We start from the raw sequence: 14,955 nt of genomic DNA, 5'->3' as shown, positions 1-14,955 counted from the left end.
AGGATGCTGAACAGAAGCAGCCATTGAGGTTAGTCAAGAAAGTGTTCCAAAGCCAAGGGAAGAAAGTGTGCAAAGGAGGAGCAAATGATCAACTTTACCAAAAGCTACTCGAGGATCAAGGAAGACAAAGACTGCAAATTGACCAATGGATTTAATAGCATGGAGGCAACTGGTGATCTTTTAATGGAATTATAGATATAAAAATCTATTAGAATATGATCAAAAGACAATGGGGAAAATTAGGTGCATACAAATACTTCAAGGCATTTTGTTAGAAAACTGAAGAGATACATAGCACATGGAAAGGATTATAGAGATAAAAGAAGGTATTTTGCAAATTGTGATAACAACATATGTGTAAGTTTTTCAGAATGGTTCAGTAGAGAGACAAAATTTGCTGATGCCAGAATCACTAGAGAAATGTTCTTAAATAGGTAAGAAAGGATGGGATCTCATGCACAGCCCAGGGCTGCCTTAGCCAAGAACATGGGAAGAGAGGAAGAATGCAGGAGTTGATGCAGAGAAACAATAGATTGGGGGGGGGGGGAGCTACTTACAGAAATTAGAATAGAATCTGAGTAATTCTGTTTCCTTTGCAAAACAAGGAGCAAATTTACTACTGAAAGTAAAGATGAGACAGGAACTGTGGGGTTTTTTTTTTCAATAAATGACAGTGGAATGCATTACCATTCTTATTACACATATAGAGCACGATTTTTCATATCTCTGGTTGTATACAAAGTATGTTCACAACAATTCGTGTCTTCATACATGTACTTTGGATAATGATACCCATCATATTTCACCATCATTGCTAACCCCCTGCCCCATCTAGAGTTCGTCTTTTTCTCCCATGCTCCCCTTCCCTACCCACCTATGAGTCAGTCACCTTATATAAGAGAAAATACTCATCATTTGTTCTTTTAAGATTGGCTAACTTCACTTATCTTCTCCAACTCAATCCATTTACCTGCAGATGCCATAGTTTTATTCTTTTATTGCCGAGTAATATTCCATTGTGTATATAGGCCACATTTTTTTTTTATCCATTCATCTACTGAAAGGCATCTAGGTTGGTTCCACAATTTAGCTATTGTGAATTGTGCTACTGTAAACATTGATGTGGCTGTGTCCCTGTAGTATGCTGTTTTTAAGTCCTTTGGGTATAGACCAAGGAGAGGGATAGCTGAGTCAAATGGCAGTTCCGGAACATTCCCAGTTTTCCAAGGGATCTCCATACTGCTTTCCATATTGGCTGCACCAATTTGCAGTCCCACCAGCAGCATATGAGTGTACATTTTCCCCCACATCCTTGCCAACACTTATTGTTATTTGTCTTCATAATAGCTGCCATTCTGACAGGAGTGAAATGAAATCTTAGAGTAGTTTTGATTTACATGTCTCTAATTGCTAGAGATGATGAACGTCTTTCCGTATATTTTTTGATTGATTACATATCCTCTTCTGAGAAGTGTCTGCTCAGGTCCTTGGCCCATTTATTGATTGGGTTATTTGTTTTTTTGGTGTTTAGCTTTTTGAGTTCTTTATGTACCTAGAGATTAGTGCTGTATCTAATGTGTGAGGAGTAAAGATTTGCTCCCAAGATATCAGCTCTCTATTAACCTCATAGATTGTTTGTTTTGATGAGAAGAAACTTTTTAATTTGAGTCCATCCCATTTATTGATTATTGACTTTAATTCTTGCACTATAGGAGTCTTATTAAGGAAGTTGGGACCTAATCCAACATAATGAAGATTAGGGCCTACTTTTTCTTCTATTAGACACAGAATCTCTGGTTTAATTCCTAAGCCCTTGATCCATTTTGAGTTGACTTTTGTGCATGGTGAGAGATAGGGGCTTAATTTCATTTTGTTGCATATGGATTTCCAGTTTTCCCAGTACCATTTGTTGAAGAGGCTATCTTTTCTCCAATGTATGTTTTTGGCATCTTTGTCTAATATAAGATAATTGTAATTCTGTGGGTTTGTCTCTGTGTCCTCTATTCTGTACCATTGCTCTACCAGTCTGTTTTGGTGCCAATACCATGCTGTTTTTGTTACTATTGTTCTGTAGTATAGTTTAAGGTCTGGAATAGTGATGCCACCTGCTTCATTCTTCCTGCTAAGGATTGCTTTAGCTATTCTGGGTCTCTTATTTTTCCAGATGAATTTCATGATTGCTTTTGCTATTTCTGTGAGGAATGCCGTTGGGATTTTGATAAGAATTGCATTAAATCTGTACAGTTTGGTAGTATGGTCATTTTGATAATATTAATTCTGCCTATCCAAGAACAAGGTAGATCTTTCCATCTTCTAAGGTCTTCTTTGATTTCTTTCTTTAGGGTTTTTTAGTTTTCATTGTATAGATCTTTTACCTATTTTATTAAATTGATCCCAAGTATTTTATTTTATTTAGGCTATTGTAAAAGGCGTAGTTTTCCTTTCTTTTTTTTTTTTCCACACATAAATCAGATTTATTTGAAGCAAAATTCACTGGCCCATTAGAATAATTATAAGTTCTTTTTTTTTTTTAATTTTTTATTGTTGGCTGTTCAAAACATTACATAGTTCTTGATATATCATATTTCACACTTTGATTCAAGTGGGTTATGAGCTCCCATTTTTACCNTCATATGATCTGCCCAGATTGAGTCAGGAGGATATAGACAACCTAAACAGACCAATATCAATTGAGGAAATAGAAGAAACCATCAAAAGACTACCAACTAAGAAAAGCCCAGGACCGGATGGGTATACAGCAGAGTTTTACAAAACCTTTAAAGAGGAACTAATACCAATACTTTTCAAGCTACTTCAGGAAATAGGAAAAGAGGGAGAATTTCCAAATTCATTCTACGAGGCCAACATCACCCTGATACCTCGTTTCCCTTTCTGAGAAGTTGTCACTGACATACAGAAATGCCTTTGATTTATGGGTGTTGATTTTATATCCTGTTACTTTGCTGAATTCATGTACTAGTTCTAGAAGTGTTCTGGTGGAGCTTTTTGGGTCTTCTGGGTATAGAATCATATCACTAGCAAATAGTGCTAATTTAAGTTCTTCTTTTCCTATCTGTATCCATTTAATTTCTTTCATCTAATCGTTCTGGCCAGTGTTTCAAGAACTATGTTAAATAGAAGTGGTGAAAGAGGGCATCCCTGTCTTGTTCCAGTTTTTAGAGGGAATGCTTTCAATTTTTCTCCATTGAGAATGATGTTGGCCTGGGGTTTAACATAGATAGTCTTTACGATGTTGAGATATGTTCCTGTTATCTTTAGTTTTTCTAGTGTTTTGAACATGAAGGGTTGCTGTTTTTGTCAAATGCTTTTTGTGTGTCTATTGAGATCATCAGGAATTGCGTTTTAGTCACCTTTTTCATTGCTGTGACTTAAAGACCGGAACCAAACACTGTAGAAGAGGAAAAGTTTATTTGAGGTCTCATGGTGTCAGAGGTCTTAATGCATAGAAGGCTGGCTCCATTCCTTGGGGTCAAGGTGAGGCAGAACATCATGGCAGAAGAGTCTGACAGAGGGAAGCAGCTCATATTGTGATCAGGAATCAGAGAAAGGCTCTCTACTGTTCAGATACAAAATATATACTCCATAGCCCCTCTTCCTAATGAACTACTTCCTCCAGCCACTCTGCACTTGCCTCCAGTCACCACTCAATTAATCCAATCAGAAATTAATTCACTGACTAAAGCTATAACTAATCATTTCTCCCCAAACCTTGCACTATCTCATATGTGAGCTTTTAGAGGACACCCCACATCTAAAGTATAACAAATTGTTAGAGATCTGAGAGGAAGACTGTGTTATGAAATATTTATTTAGGAAAACGAGTGAGGCAATAAATGAGTGAAATCAAGCAGGACTCGTGGCCAGCATTAAGGGTCTACTTCAGGTTAGTGGCTGTGACTTCAAAGTGAGACCAGTATACCAGTCCATTTGGGCTCCTAACAAAATACCTTATAATTTATAAATGACAGAAATTTACTTCTTACAGTTCTAGAAGCTGGGACTTCCAAGATCCATTCAGGAGACTCGTGTCTGATGAGAACTTGCTCTCTGCTGAAAACATGTCACCGTCTTGCTAAATCCTCACATGGAAGAAGGGGCAAGGACACTCCATCTGATTGCTTTTAATAAGAGGATCGACTCTCATGAGCTCACCACCTCCTAAGGCCCTATCTCTAATACTATCATATTGGTGATTGAGTTTCAATATTTTGAGGGGATACATTCAGAACATAGCAAACAGTATGCATCAGTTTAGATTTTTCTCTGGAATGGTTGAGGCCACAGGGTAGATTAGGCAGAATCAGAGTTTTACCAAGAGACTATGATAAAGTGAGAGGGAAGAAAATAGAATTGCACAAATGTGCAAGGAGTAATGACCATGATGGAACATGGAATTTAGACAAAAAGCCATGGAGTAAGGGACAGCAAAAAGATAATAGAATAAATGAAACTGTTGTCTCAATAAGAGTTATTAGAAATTACGTGCTTAAAACTGTGATTTATGCCTTTCTGTTAATGGTAATGGTTAGATCTTCTAGGTCATGATCATTCATGTCACTGGGAATACAAGATTATAGGAAAAGAAGAGCTCAATAAACCAAGAGTCCAAGGCGATGAAAGAATCTTCCATGTGGATATTGAAGTAGAACTGAATAGTGTCTGACAGTAGGTCAAACACTAAACAAGAGCAGGAGAGTCTATATTCTGATAACACAGGTTTAAGGATTAGGGTTTATAGAGAAGAGAGATTGTTTAGAAGTAGTAATGAAATGCAAATGGGGTATCTACCCATTTCCAGACCCAGTAATGTGAAAGGTATGGAATAGGACCACCCCTAAAAGAGAGCCACAGGGATTGGAGTGTCTTCAGAGTGCCAGTTTTCTGTGGCACCAAGAAGATGCAGGTTATTTTCACCAAGAGATTGAGGCAAAAGAAACTGTTTCTGACTACCTGAGGGTTCCAGAGGGCACATTCTGCTGGGGAGGAGTCAGGGATGGGAGCAGAAAGGAATGTTCAGAGCCAGAGAATTAGAGTCTGAAACAAGAAGAGACCCAGATTTCATCTGATGCATGACTTAAATAGTAATAAAGGATAAAATGGAATTGGAGCTGAGCCACAGAGAAATGGGGACCTCAGTCTCATAAGGGCGGGTCTTGCCAGAAGACAGTAAAAAAAAAAATGTTCTTAAATGAGAGTGTTTTGAGGTTCCTGAGTTGAAAGGTAGAATATGAATAAAAATAGGGTCTTTAACTCTTGCTAGAGAATTCCATTTTGAACCACTTAAAAATTAATAGTCTGTGTAAATTTAGCCTAACTTAACTCAGCTTATGAAAGAAAAAAAAACTTGTTTAGGGAATGGTTTTTATGAGTTTTGTCAGATCTAGGCTATGGTTCCAGATATTCATAATGTTTTGTCATCTACTTCTTGAGTAAATCTGTAGCTTCACATAACTTCCTATCTCCCATGTTCCCCTTCTGTTCCCTGGAGTCTAACCTTCACTAAAAATATTTTGCTTTATCATGGTTATGGCAGGGCTTAGTACTCTAGTAAACCAAATTTCTGGTCTATGAATGAGCTTTAATTATTTAAAAATACGTTTTTAGCCAAATTGACTGTTTAGCAACAATCTTTTTGAATAAAAATTAGATAATTGCCAATTGTCTAATATCAAATTATTTAAATCTCTAAACTATTTCCCCTCCCAATTTCTTGCATCTTTTCCCTTTCTTCTGGTCTTCTAATGGTTCCTCCTCAATTCTACTTTTCCAAAACAATTCAGTTCCGGTGTATAAGAATAGATTCCAAGTTGCTATGAGAAGCAGACAGATCCAGGATTGCAGAGTACAGTTTTTGGGGGACTTATTGATGGAAGCATGGTGCTAGGCAACACAAAGACCAGTTGAAGCCCTGCAATTTGAGTCTGAAGGAGGGGCTAATATATTGGTTGAGATAAAAATGACTTCATCCATCTCAAAATGTAACTGGTTTATCTTAAGCTAACACCAGAGTCAAGTACACTTCTGGCACCACTATCTGGCATTAACACTCCACAGACTACTCTAATGGTTTTATCTGTTTTTAGTATGCTGGGAAACCATGGAATAAAAACTTACTAGGGTTTCTCTGAGGCAATCAGTGATCAAAATGGCTACAGTCATGTTAAGCTGAATGTACAGAGCCATTTTTGAGACTGTGATGCTGAGCGCTAGTCTATTGTCAATTTATATATGAATTCTCATCATTCTTTCCTGATGGGTATTAACAATTTCATTTACCTTCATTCACTTTTCAGTTTGTTTTGATTCAGAAATTAAAATTACATTTTAATGTCTCCTGGATCAAGATATTTCCTGTGTTTCAATTCTATTTATTATTTTTTTTCTTATAAATATTCTTGACATGAGTTCTTGCTTGTGTGTAAAGATTCCTCACAGGAAAAAAAAAATATTTAACCTCTCCTCATTCCAAAATCACCCAAAAATTATTTTTAATCATAACTAGGTAAAAATACTTTCTTAGAGACATTTAGTTTCAACAAATCTTGGTAACATCATGAAATGAGGCATGGAGCATGGGAGAGTACATCTGTTCTTTCTTGAATCTCTTCTAAGCTTTGATCTCTTCTAAGCAAGTGAAAACAACAGCTATTCTTTTAAACTCCTTTTATTCAGTTGGCCTCCTAAACTCTACCCTTTTTTGCTTTAGTTATCTCATAAATTCTTTCCCCTCCTTTTTTGTTTCACTTAATATTGGATCATGATAGATCTAAGAGAAGAGTAAGGTTGTTACTAAAGAGGGAAAATCCATTCTGTTCCTTTCCTTCTTGCTTAAAATGCTGAATTTGGACTAAAGTAAAAGGAGGCTGAGTCATTGACTGTCTTTATTGTTATGCATATTTATTTTTACTTTTATTGACTGGATATTTTCCTACACTTAATAAAATCAGAAACATGTGTAGACCATATTGAAAAATAAGATTAAAAAGCATGACTTAATTGTTATACTTAATTGGGTGATATTTTACTTTTAAGTTTCCATGGTTCAGAGTCCAATATTTGAATTTTCAGGCACTGCAGTGAAAATGGGTCTTTTCTTTAGAAAGAAATTCTTAGTAGCCAGGATCAAGGTAAATACATACATACCAGGTTACAAATTGTCATGTTGTTTAAAATGCTATTATGGTGGCATAAATATTGTGTTCATTCTCTCCATGAATGGAAATTAAATTATAAGCAAAAACAGGTGAATGAGTTTAGAACTGGTAGAAATATTTATGATTCAAATGTTTTGATTCAAATTAATTCTAATTTTTAATCACATCTTTGAATGAAAATATTAGCAATTATCCCTAACAAATGTGTATTTTTTAAATCATGCATTAAATATACAAATAATATAGAATATAAAATATAATATTCTCAGCTAGGCAGAATGGGACACACCTGCAATCCCAGTGGCTCAGGAGGCTGAGGCAGAAGGCTCAAAAATTCAAAGCCAGCCTCAGCAACTTAGTGAGGCCCTGAGCAACTTAGCAAGACCCTGTCTCAAAGTGAAAAATAAATAGGGCTGGGATGCTGCTCAGTGGTTAAGAACCCCTGGGGTAGGGGAGAGGGGGAGAGGGAGGGAGGAAAGAAGGGGGGGAAAGGAAAGAAAAGAGAGAGAGAAAATTCCAAGATAGAAATTTTAAAGGATGATAAATTAAAAATGGTGCTTCTAATCTGTTTTTTTTTTTCTGGTTTTTGTTTTTGTTTGTTTGTTTTGCCTTCTGCCTACTGAGGTAGATACTAGATCTCTCTACCCAGTGACTTTGACATTTACCCAAATTCTTCCCTCACATAATTACTTTTGAGGTTTAGTTCTCACAGGCTACACCCTTTTCTCTGTTCTGTGTTTATGAGGCTGCTTCTCTTACAGGGACTCTCATGGCTGTTCACACTTATTTCCTTCTTGTGATGCTTTTAATTGTTTGATATGTAAATTTGATAAATGCATCACTTCTAGAACATTTCATATTTTAGTGATTATAAAATGCAATTAATAGTACAGAATCCAACATATTAAATAAAACCACCCTGAATATGTAAGTTGATTATGAAATACTTAATAATTTTGAATTAAGTTATGAAAAATGTCTATTTTAGAATTGAAGACTATGGTAATATTTACTAATGGTGAGGGCTAACAATTATTAAATGCTTACAAAATGCCAAGTGCTTGAGTCTCTACCTGGACTCTGCCATGTTGAGTCTTGTAGGTCGTGTGGCTGCTGCATTGGCCTCTGGAGCCTTGCAGGGACTCAGCCCTTCGGCATTGTTATCCCAAGCCCAGCTTTTACTACAGGCCACCCCAGCAGCGGTCCAGCCTGCCAGAGACTATGCAGCACAAACATCTCTGTTGCCAAAGGCAGGCCCAGCCACCTGGCGCATCATGGCAATCATTGGTGCAGTAGTGGATGTCCAGTTTGATGAGGGATTACCACTTATCCTAAATGCCCTGGAAGTGCAAGGCACAGAGACCAGGCTGGTTTTGGAAGTGGCCCAGCATTTGGGTGAGAGCACAATAAGAACCATTGCTATGGATGGGACAGAAGGCTTGGTTAGAGGTCAGAAAATCTTAGATTCTTGTGCACCAATCAAAATTCTTGTTGACCTTGGGCAGAATCATGAATGTCATTGGAGAACTAATTGATGATAGAGTTCCAATCAAAAACAAACAGTTTTCTCCTATTCATGGTGAGACTTCTGAGTTCATTGAGATGAGTGTTGAGCAAGAAATTCTGGAGACTGGTATTTAGGTTATGGATCTGCTAGCTCCTATGCCAAGGGTGGAAAAATTGGGCTCTTTGGTGGTGCTGGAGTTGGCAAGACAGTGCTGATCATGGAGTTAATTAACAATTTTGCCAAATCCCATGGTGGTTACTCTGTATTTTCTGGTGTTGTTTAGAGGACCCGTGAAGGCAATGACTTATACCATGAAATGATTGAATCTGGTGTTATCAATTTAAAAGATGCTACCTCCAAGGTAGTGCTAGTGTATGTCAAATGAATGAACCACCTGGTGTTCATGCCTGGTCAGAGCTACTGGACTGACTGTGGCCGAATACTTCAGAGACCAAGAAGGTCAAGATGTACTGCTGTTTATTGATAACATCTTTGACTTCACCCAGGCTGGTTCAGAGGTATCTGCCTTATTGGCCAGAATCCCTTCTGCTGTAGGCTATCAGCCCACTCTGGCCACTGACATGGATACTATGCAGGAAAGAATCACCACTACCAAGAAGGGATCTATCACCTCTGTACAGGCTACCTATGTTCCTGCTGATGACCTGACTGACCCTGCCCCGCCACTACCTTTGCCCATTTGGATGCTACCACCATGCTGTCCTATGAGATTGCTGAGTTGGGCATCTACCCAGTTGTGGATCCTCTAGACTCCACCTCTCACATCATGGGTCCCAACATTGTTGGCAGTGAGCATTATGATGGTGCCTCTGGAGTCAAAAGATCCTGCAGGACTACAAATCCCTCCAGGATATCATTGCCATCCTGGGTATGCACAAATTTTTCCAAGGAAGACAAGTTGACTGTGTCCTGTGCATGGAAAATACAGCATTTCTTGTCTCAGTCATTCCAGGTTGCTGAGGTCTTCATGGGTCATAGGGAGAAGCTGGTACCCCTGAAGGAGACCATCAAAGGATTCCAAAAGATTTTGACAGGTGAATATGACCATCTCCCAGAACAAGCCTTCTATATGGAGGGACCCATTGAAGAATGTGCGGCAAAAGCTGATAAACTGGCTGAAGAGCATTCATCATGAGAGATTCTCTTGCCAAACTTAAGCACTCATCCAGTGTATTTGCCCTCTCCTTGCCTTTAATCCTAAAAACCACAGTTTTCTGTGTAGGCCACACAAGAACCTGATTGAAGACATTATGTTCTGTTTGAAGATTATTTAAAGTTTCCAATAAAATATACACCACTCAAAAAAAAAATGCCAAGTGCTTTATATATACTACAACTTTTAATTCTCAAAACAACTCAAGGTAGTAAATTCTTCATTATCATTTACATATGAGAAATCTAAAGCATAGAGAGGTCAAATTCACACTACTAATAAGTCTGGAACTAAAATTTGAACCTATACAGTCTTATACTAGAGCAGTATGGGCCAATAGAATTTTATTTAGCCAAACAGACATAAAATTATCCATCACATGGGTCATTTGACCTTTTTATATATAAAACATGTTGCACTGTTCCATGTAGGGCACTGGAAAGGAATATGAATAATTACTACAGCAAATTGCTTTCATGTAATCAAACAAAACTGATGTGTTTGAAAATTCACCAGCCAGAACCTTCTAAAATAATGTCACATTGATTCATGATATTCTATAACTCCTTGATGCCAGTTATGACCAAATAGTATTTTCTTGTCTTTTTTAATATGTGAGTAAAATTATAAAGACAACTCTAAATATTAGTATTTCCCAATTGTGAGAATATAACAATGACTGATCAGAGTTGAATCTATCATTCTTCTAATGAATAACTACTGAACATGTCTAGTACGTTTGGAAAAAATAAAAGCATACCAATAGACTGGATGTGATAATATGATGTTACCCACAACATAATTAAACATGGAACAATAGCTAATCATGAAGGAACAATTTAAATATTTGTCATCCTCCTATTTACATTTCAAGTATAAAAATTAAGTGTTCAAATACATTTCCTCATTGATTACAAACTCTTACCAATTACAACTATTTAAAATTAAATAATGATATCAGATTGGGCTGGTTTATAATTTCACACCAAGAATTTCAGCTCAGTATTCTTCCAACATAACCTCTTTGACAAAAGTATAAGGTTTTACTTAATCTGACAGTGGCCCTTAGGAAATGTAAATGTAAATATTTCCTGGGATTTTTCAATATCCTTTCATGTAGGACAAACCTCCGTGTCAATGAATTGGAGATGGACCACAAAGGGGAAATACCTACCCTATCCATGTCATCAAACACATTGGCTGTTATTTAAATTATTCTTATGACTACTTGAGAATTCCTTGTTTTTGTCCATTTTTGCTAAAGTTTTCATCAAAGTATCCCACTCAGTGGTGGTTGTGCACCAGGTTGTCGGCATATGGCTACATTAAAAGATGAAATTTTATCATACATTTGGATTAGAAATTGCCAGGTGCCGCCTTTATTTCAGTAGTTTGCAAAAGAGAAAGCTGGATACACCGTGCTTGCAGCTTCACGATTAAGAAGAAAAGCTAGGCTATGTGCTAGTTTAATTAACACAAGGCTGAGGAGATTATTCCTAGAATGATGGGTTAATATTCACTAAGCTGCTGGCTTCATTACAGTCTAAATGAACAAAATTCCCCATAACAATTGTGTTTAATCAGCTTTGTAGTGTCTAGAGCCCTGAATCTCTTGGTTAAAAGTTATATCCCTGGTAGATTAAACAAATTTTGTAGATTCAGGTGAGTAACTCAGAAAGCCTCTTGCCCCTTCTCAGTAAACAAACAAAGGAGCAATCATCCAAGATAATAACAAAAAGAACATGCACAAATTAAAAGAATTTTTACTTTACCAACACACACCCCACTCCCAGTCTCCTAACAGTCCTGTTCTTTGTACCCTTCCTCCTATTACTGAAATGAGCAATGTTCCACACATTTTGAGAAAGCTGCAGACCACTAATGTCACCCAGACCTCCTTTCTCTCTAGGCTTGTCACAAAATAACTTTGTGTTCTACAGTTTGTTTTAACCAAAGATGACCCAAAGTCTGAAGCTTCTAAATTTTATTTCTATTCTCCAGTTTCCCAGTGAGTATCACATTTACAGTTATTTTTAAATGTGTGTGTGTGTGTGTGTGTGTGTGTTTGTTTCAGAGAATTTCGAACAACATCTTACTCTCTCCGGTGAACTTAACCAGCTCCATACTGTATCTGTGCAGTGCAGCCATCCCATGTAGTAGGCCTAGCTTTAATGTTGCAGTGTAACATTACAAGTGCCTCTGCTCTTTATTTCATGATTTTTAAGGTTTGTCGGTGGCCCAGATCAAATTGTTCAAGAATATGAATATGACATTTGTAGTTTCCTGGGCCACATTGCTATTTAGAAGTTCCAAATCTTCCTTTATATTCTAAAATCTTCCTTTCTATTCTAAATTATGATTTCTCTTCTTAGACAAAGTTCTCATTTTAGGAGAGACAACTTTCATCTTTTAATTGATAATAAAAGCTACCATTTTATATTAAGTTAGAATCAAACAACCACGGGAGTTCTCTAATTCCAGAATCCTTATTTTCTAAAAGAAAGTTTGTTAATTTTTGAAGAGGTTTCCTGATGTTGAACTAGTGTGTTTTTTTAAGTGTATCACTAATAGTTTTTCAGATTCATTTCTGCAAATATATGAAGAACCTTCAATGTGCAGGGATATTGGAAAGTATTCTTGATAAAATTTATGTTTATGGTTGTGTTTTAAGCATGTTCACTTGAACCTAATAGAAACTGAGTGCTTTCCTAGAGAATATTTTATGATATTTGAACATTCATGAAGACATGAATTTCCATGGAAACCTTTTCATCCTCACTGAAACTATCTTGACCTGGAGAAAAACTATATCTTTGGCAGAATGGTGGTTTTTGTTCTCTCCTAAACTAGATGTTAGCTATAAGGTTCTACTCCAACAAATATGCAAAGGAATCTCAAACTGCCCCTTCTCCTATTAAAATTTGAAGGGGGATGGAACAATACAATACATACGATACACAGAAGGAAATGCTTTCCTTTACAAACTTAGTTGGATTCTAGTTCCTTCTAGAAATCCTCAATAAAATTTGGCCACACTCATCCTACAGAGCATGATTTTTGTTACATACAGAACTATTTTGACTCTCATCATTTCTTTGCCTTTCTCAGTTGCACTTCTGCATCTATCCATCATTTAGTTCCCTCCCCTTGTCATACCCAGGCCAGTCATGAACCTCAGCTCCTCCACAAAATTCCCCTTTCATTTTTGAGACATTACTAGTTTTCCAAAGATGTGGATTTATGCGACATAGCAGTGGGTTTCTGTCATTTCTCTGGCTCCCCAACTTACACACTTTCATGTCCCAAATCCCACAACCATCATGCATGTCTGTCCTACCACAAACAGATGGGGAAAGTTAGGTTTCGAAGGGACAAGAGAAGAAGCCAGATGATGAAGCATGGCCTGAAAATCCTGTGCTCTGGTTGAAGATCCAGGGCTCCATTGGCTACTTTAACAAAATCAACAATAACCATTTGTGCATTATTGTTTACACATACATTTTCTTTACATTTCTTTACATATGGTTGTTGAATAACCCTGTGATGTAAGTATTAATTTTCCCACTTTGCAGAAGCTTATGCAGAAACATCAAGAAGCGACTTCTCCAATGCTTTGCTGTCACCTGGATTTACGTTTTCATTTGAGATCAGATTATATAAAATTGATTTCAATTCCTAGTGGTCTGGTAGTCTTTTGAGGATTTCTGTTAATTACTAGGGGTTCACAGCCTCACAGTCAACTCTTTCTATAGCTGAGTCCTTGGTCTCAGCTAAATCTTATCCTCTAGTCCAGGACAACATATCTCTCAGATCCAGTGCAACCCAGACATGAGAACTGGTCATTTTTTTTTTCTTATTTGTTTTTAACTCTTTGTAGAAAATGAAAGCAAACTCCTCTAGAAGTTGAAAAAAGAAACATAGAAGTCTTCCCCATTAACATGAATTGTATTAAAATCTGCATGTTATTTTGTGTTTAAAAATAATTTTTTCAACCAAATAGAAACTAAAACGATTTTTTAAAAATATGTATTCATTTAAAAATCATAACTATTTACCTGATATATTATATATATATATATATATATATATATATATATATATATATATATATTCTTAAAAACAAAAAATGAGTAAAGAGTAGCATTACTTGTCTTTTTTTTTTTTTTTTTGCTAGTCTCTTTAACATTTATCTTAATTGAAAGTAACTGGATTTCTCATTGTTATTTGTTGTTTCTATTGAAGCATATGAATAAAAATCAGCCTCATAGAGGTATATAGTTGGGAAAGGGAGATTTAGTTGAGTTGTTTTTTCAGGTAATGATGGGTTTGTTTTATTTTGTTTTTTTTTGTTTTTGTTTTTGTTTTTGCTTTTTTGGTACTGCACCAACAGTTGACAAGTGGTGGTGTTTTGCAGAATCTTATTTACTATTGTTAAGTAAGACCAGACAACAACCTATGGGCCAGAAAGTGTGTTAGATCTGCCAATGATAATACTCAACTCTGAAATTGCTGTGTTTTTACATGCTAGGCACTATCCTAAGCACTTCACATATATTAACCCCTTCTGTCCTCACAGTGACTCAATGGGAAAGTTGCTATTATAAACCCCATTTTATGCAAATGAGGAAACAGAGGCATAGAAATTCTTTTTAATAAATTTGTCACTTTAATCCAAAGTTTTTCCCAGGGCAGTAATTTCAAAGTAAAATAAACCCAATGAAATGGATGTGAAATAGAATTGCAGAGTTATTCGTAACCATATATCAATCATATTAGACACCCTAATAATACACTGGTAAGTTATAAAGGGAATAACATTCATCTTTAGCAGGTCCAAACACTTATTTTTCCCTTAGTATCCTTTCAACTATATTGTCATGAATGATCTATTTTGTTAATGTGTGTTTCTAAATCTTCTAAATATGACAATTTAAGAAATTTATTAATACAGTTTCTGAATATAGTTTTTACTTAATTGTGCTTTTATAAGCATTTTTATTACTATTATAAAATATTACTAACTGATTTTCAGACTCTTTGTCTTGTATCCTAGTGGCAAGACAGCTAAGATAGCATTTTACCTTTCAGGATTGTAAAAG

At 36.2% G+C, this 14,955-nt stretch overlaps 1 protein-coding gene and 1 pseudogene across 1 annotated transcript in view; both read left to right on the top strand.

The window, feature by feature from the left end:
• The window catches only part of Arsj (arylsulfatase family member J), a 79,252-nt gene that overhangs the window by 46,553 nt on the left and 17,744 nt on the right, over positions 1–14,955 (top strand). The gene's annotated exons all lie outside the window — the stretch shown is intronic.
• Positions 8,246–9,999, top strand: LOC107141406 (annotated as a pseudogene).

The sequence above is a fragment of the Marmota marmota genome, unplaced genomic scaffold (assembly GCF_001458135.2).
Source record: "Marmota marmota marmota unplaced genomic scaffold, marMar, whole genome shotgun sequence".
Lineage (NCBI taxonomy): Eukaryota > Metazoa > Chordata > Mammalia > Rodentia > Sciuridae > Marmota > Marmota marmota.
This window is presented reverse-complemented; position numbering and strand designations above follow the sequence as displayed.